Genomic DNA, 6000 nt, shown 5'->3' on the forward strand with positions numbered 1-6000 from the left:
TCGAAAGCCTGCCTAACGCGAAGAGTTATATTACCTTCTTGTATTGAGAACAGTGGCGCACTACGTTACACACTACAAAACATCATCTGATGTACTGTCTTATATACAAGACAAAACAAAAGCCGACAACATAAAAGTGGAATAATTTAACTTTTCTTATGCTAGGGACATCTCATCTGTCAAGATAACTGTCCCAAATGAGCTTTTCTCAACCATATGTTCTGGTGATTTTTGGCCGGAAAGTATGATTGTGAAAGAGTTTGAAGCTAAGATTAAAAATAGAAAAAAAGGGCCCGTGGGAATTAAACTTCCCACAAGTGGCCAGATCACTGCCCCATCCTCCTCTACTACTTCTACTTCTTTATCTTCAAAAAACTAAAATCTAGTCTCACTATCTGTTTTCAAAATGTAAGAGGCTTGTGTAGTAAGCTTACTAATTTGTATTCTAATAGCCTTTCCTTTGCATCCCATATAATTGAGTTTACAGAGACTTGGTTAAAACCGGAGATACTTAACTCCGAAGTTTTCCCAGGTATGTACACAGTATACAGGCATGATCGTCCCTCCAGGCGGGGAGGGGGAGTCCTAATTGCTGTTAGGTCTACCCTCACGTCAAAGGAGGTACTTTTTGATGAGTTCCGTAACTTAGAACTCTTATGCGTAAAGCTGTCATTTTCTGATAGCTATGTTTATATTACGTGCTCGTACATTCCGCCGTCTTCTGAATTTCCTGAATATATTAACCATTTGTCCGCTATCCAATCCGTTTCAAACAGACTGTCCGATAGGGACCAACTAGTTGTTCTAGGTGACTTTAATATACCAGGCACTAACGCTCAGTGTTATAAGAATTATTTAAACCGTTGTAAGTTCCAGTTCGCACAGGATCCCAAATAATTTTGTAATTTCGTTAACACTAAGCGCAAAACAACCAGTTACCCTTCCTCGCTATTTTTTGAAAATACTCCGGTAACATCGGATCAGGAAATAACCGATCTATTTGCCAAGTTTTTTCAAACTACATATTCTACGTTACATCATTCCGAACGGCCTTACTCTTAGGCGGTATCAAAGTCAAATTAAATATTCTGTATGATCTTCAGCGAGTTAAGCCTGTCTATTCGCCAGGTCCCGACGGAATTCCTGGCTGTGTGCTTAGATTCGGTGTGGAAGCCTTGTGCAAGCCTCTACTAAAACTGTTTAACTTATCTCTGGAATCTACACAGTTCCCCCAAATATGGAAGGAGTCCTTTGTGATCCCTCTCCATAAAAAAGGTAGCAAATCGGATGCAAGCAATTACAGAGGAATCTCCAAATTGTCTGCTATCCCTAAGCTTTTTGAAAACGTTATCACTCCTCATTTGCAGCACCTTTGTAGGTCAATTATATCACCATGTCAGCATAGGTTCATGAAAAGCAGATCAACAAATTCTAACCTTCTGGAGCTAACTTCCTTCGTAGTACAGGGCTTCAAAAATAATCTTCAAACAGATGTCATTTATACAGATTTTAGTAAAGCATTGGACTCCGTTAATCATTCACTTTTAATAAAAAAACTTGATTTATTAGGTTTCCCTGTTGATCTCCTAAATTGGATTCTAAGTTATCTAATTGGCAGGACGCAACGGGTCCTCTTTAAAAATTCTCTTTCTTGTATTCTCCGAGTCACATCCGGCGTCCCACAAGGGAGCCACCTAGGTCCGCTCCTTTTTACCTTATTTATTAACGACCTTTCCTTAATAATAAATCATTCGCGTGTACTAATGTACGCTGATGATGTAAAATTATGCTTGCAATATAAGGACATTTCTCGCCATTTGGACTCGGATTTCTAGATTGCTTTCAAACCTGGTGCCGTGATAACATATTAAACTTAAATGACTCTAAGTGTAAAGTTATGACCTTTTATCGTGCCAACTCAATGCATGCAACTTACACTTTAAGAGGGTGCTCTTTGGACAGAATAACAAATGTTGATGATCTTGGTGTTCTTCTGGACCCTAAACTTAAATTTTCAGACCATATTTCGTCTATTGTCAATAAGGCCAGGGGTGTGCTTGGTTTTTTAAAACGGTGGTCAAAGGAATTTGATGATCCTTACATGACCAAAACCTTATTTATTTCTCTAGTCCGTCCGATCCTCGAGTATGGATCACCTGTTTGGAGTCCCCAATATGAAGTTTACTCAGACCGCATCGAATCGGTTCAAAAGAACTTCTTACTTTTTGCCTTACGGCGCCTTAATTGGGATGCAAACCTTAGATTACCTCCTTATTCAAGTAGATTAATGTTAATTAACTTATCCTCCTTAGCTAACCATAGAACGATGCTTGGAACAGTCTTTATTTTTAACCTTATTCGTGGTGAAGTTGATAGTCCCGACTTGGTTAGTCGGCTAAACTTCAGTGATCCAAGCAGATTTACTAGAAATTACGTATTTCTAATTTTAAATCATTGTAGATCTAACTATGAGTTGCATGATCCCTACAGAGTATTATGTACTGACTATAATAGATTCTATCCTATTATCTCTAATTCTGACTCTCTGCCGTTTTTAAAGCGATCAATACTAACGTACTTATCGAATTCTTATCTCGTTCGGTTGGGCGGGAGGTGTAGCCGTGGAACTCGCGCGTTAAAAAAAAAAAAAAAAAAAAAAATTACTGTGCCCATACATTTGCATGCATGCCCATATTCCGTATACGTATATTATCTGCCTTTTTTCCAGGAACTACTTTTCTGCTAATAAATTATTAATTTACGAATTTATATATTTAATAAATTACAAAAAAATATAATAAGTTATTAAATAACGAAATAATATATATACGAACTAAAAGCGAAACAAAAACAACTACATTATTACAAATCCATAAGGGAGGAACCGCGATTGTTCTTTTGTCCTGTTTCGAGATAACCGTTGCAGAGGCCGCGATGTTGTTGTTGTTTGTTCTCCCTCTATCTTCCGTCCCTTACGCACTCACTGCTTGCCGACGGCATAACAGCCAAGGTTTTAATTCCACCGTTCCGACTTCGCAATTATTTAGTTTGAGAATAGGTGAATTTTTGCGATTACTATTTTCTGAATTAGTAATTAATTATTTTCGAATTACGAGACAAGATCTGACCCAACAGAATATAAGAAAGCTCAACGTCCGAGCAACGAAATATTAATATTTGTTTTCACATATTCATGTCCGACGACATCGAGATCTCGGATCTTCTTGCCTACACGCCCGTTTCCAATTCTGTTGTCCATTTCGCAAAGGGCACCATCCGCCCGCGCAACTTTCGCCAGTTCCGGATCCGCTCCGGAGCCTAAATGTGCGTCGCGGCTTCGTGTGCCACACAGACCGTGTCATCGTCATTCGCCGCCGGCGAGTATATTTTCTTGCCCGTTGGTTTGTTGGAGTCAAGTTATTTGCGGGCAAGCGTTTTCTAAACCCTTTTTTTTTGCATTTTCCGCCGTTCTTAAATAACACAATTGTTTCTACCGGCTTCTGCTTCCGCGTGCTATTTGGCAGTTCACATAGCTCGTCGCCGAAAGAAGAGACGACAAGCTTGTCGCGCCAAGAGCATTAGTGTGACCGTCTGGCCGCTTCTTCCAAGGCACCCGTTGCTCAAGTCAGGTGACAAGCCCTGATCAGCAGAAGTCGATTCTGGCAATGCCCACGGGAGGCGACAAGAAGCCGCATCCGATCCCATCGATCCGCTTGGACAGGTCCCAATCCGCATCTCCGGCCGGCTCCGTTAAAGCCAAAGGCTACAATTCAACGGGCAAAAAGTAACGAATTCGTCAATACCTCCCCCGGTCCCTCATCAAGGTTGACTCGATCGCTAAAATGGCGCAAAGTTCGGTAGATGTCGCCCTAAAAAGGTTCATTCAGGTGACAACCCCTGATCAGCAGAAGTCGATTATGGGAATACCCACGGGAGGCGACAAGAAGCCGAAACTATCCCTTCGATCCACTTGGACAGGTCCCAATCCGCATCTCCGGCCGGCTCCGTTACAGCCAAAGGCTACCATTCAACGGGCAAATTGACGAATTCGTCAATACCTCCCCAGGTCCCTCATCAAGGTGGACTCGATCCGTCGCTAAAATGGCGCAAAGTTCAGTAGATGTCGCCCTAAAAAGATTCATTGCCACGACGGACCGAGTTAGCTTATTCGAAGCTAACCTCCACACTCCGGGCGCCTCGGAACCTGAGAGATTTTCGCGGCAAACGTGCCGAGTCCATCTTTACGAAATTAGGGCCTTTTGGGAAAATGTGAAGAAGGGCTATGATAGGTGCTCCGATCTCCTTTCCGTGTACGCCGAGGATCCCGACACCTTCACAGTGTTGGAATCCAAATACAGCTTCTGTTATTCCGTCTATTCGAGGTATGTTGCCAATGTTCAAGAGATAATAGAAAAGGCGACAGTCCAGTCCACTCAGGCTTCCGTCAGTGTTCCCACACCTTCGACGACAGGGTGTCGTCTACCGCCAGTGGACATCGAAGTTTTCGCTGGTGATTATCTTCGGTGGCCCACATTCCGAGACCTTTTCACCACGATATAAATCCAGAATCCCCATCTCATACCGGCGGAAAGAATTTAGCACAGAAACGGATGGAGTCGCTTTGCAATTTTTCTCTGCCACAGCATAAAAATTTCCTAATCAGAATAAAGCTTTCCAGATCTTCCCTGGCGCATCCATGAGCTATCTGGTATTTTGGTCCCAAACTCTGTTCTGGCAGAAATGAAGCTAGCTAATTAAAAAATGCATGTGCATTAAAGCTCGGCATAAACTACGTAAAGCTTTTACCGAAATGACTCGACGTTATTCCCGTCGCGTAAAGCTAGGCTAATTTAGTGCATACTTCTAGGCAGAAAATGTTTATATCTTTTATTGTTTATCTATAATTTATTTAGCGGCTCTTCAGTAGCCTCTACACATTCGATGTAAGAAAACGAATTTTGCTTAGACACGATGGATTACGACCCCTTAAAAAATGTACCCCGGCAACAATAATAGATTTCATTTTTAATCAGGTATTTTACGTATGTAGGTGTTCCCGAAACGTTAGTGAGCGACAATGGAGCCCTATGTAAAATTCAACGCCTTTCACCACGTATATACCATTTATACTCACGATGTGGCCGAAAGAGTTAACCTTTCCTATTAGCTGCTATCCGAACTTACTTAAATTTCGATCAAACAGTGGGACAGGAGCATTACTAATATTTCATGTTCGTTAAAAACTGCTTTGCATCAATCGGTAGGATTTAATTACTCATGGACTAGACTATAAACTGCTGAAGAATTTATCCCTATTGGAAGAAACGATAGTACCTATTTCCTGATCGAATAATTTAGCCCTTATTCGAAATGACATTCAGGCCAATATTCGTCGTGCCCACGATCGCAACATTTGGCAATATAACCTGAGAACGAAACCCATTTCTTTTAAGGAAGGACAGGAAGTAATCCGTCGCGCAGAATTTGAATTAGGCCTATAATTTTGCAAATACTTGAGCTTGAGAATTTACAGGGAAAAGAGGTAGAAACGTATCACGCGAAGGACATTCGAAGCAAATTCTCGCTAATACGAAGAAATATTATCGGGTGGTGAAATAGTTGGCATAGTAAGCTACAGAAACATGCAGATAGAACAACTTGTACATCCGTTTTGGGGAAACTTAATGTTGCCCAGGTACAAACGACAACTTAGCTCTAGGTATGATTTAGGTCAATATGTGGGGATACTTTTAACCCCAATTTATTCATTGGCTTACATTCCCGGACACGTTGTCCAAGCGGGACAACAACAAAAACATTATTATTGATTGATTGATATTTTGTCCAAAGTTTCGATTTAACCGCTGCAGAGGCCGCGGTGTTGTTGCTGTTTGTTCTCCTTCTCTCTTGCGTCTCTTACGCATACACTTCTTTGCCGACGGCATAACAGACAAGATTTTAATTCCACCGTTTCGGCTTCGCAATTATTAAGTTGCAGAA

Source organism: Drosophila santomea, unplaced genomic scaffold, assembly GCF_016746245.2.
Source record: "Drosophila santomea strain STO CAGO 1482 unplaced genomic scaffold, Prin_Dsan_1.1 Segkk7_quiver_pilon_scaf, whole genome shotgun sequence".
In the NCBI taxonomy this organism is placed as follows: Eukaryota; Metazoa; Arthropoda; class Insecta; order Diptera; family Drosophilidae; genus Drosophila; species Drosophila santomea.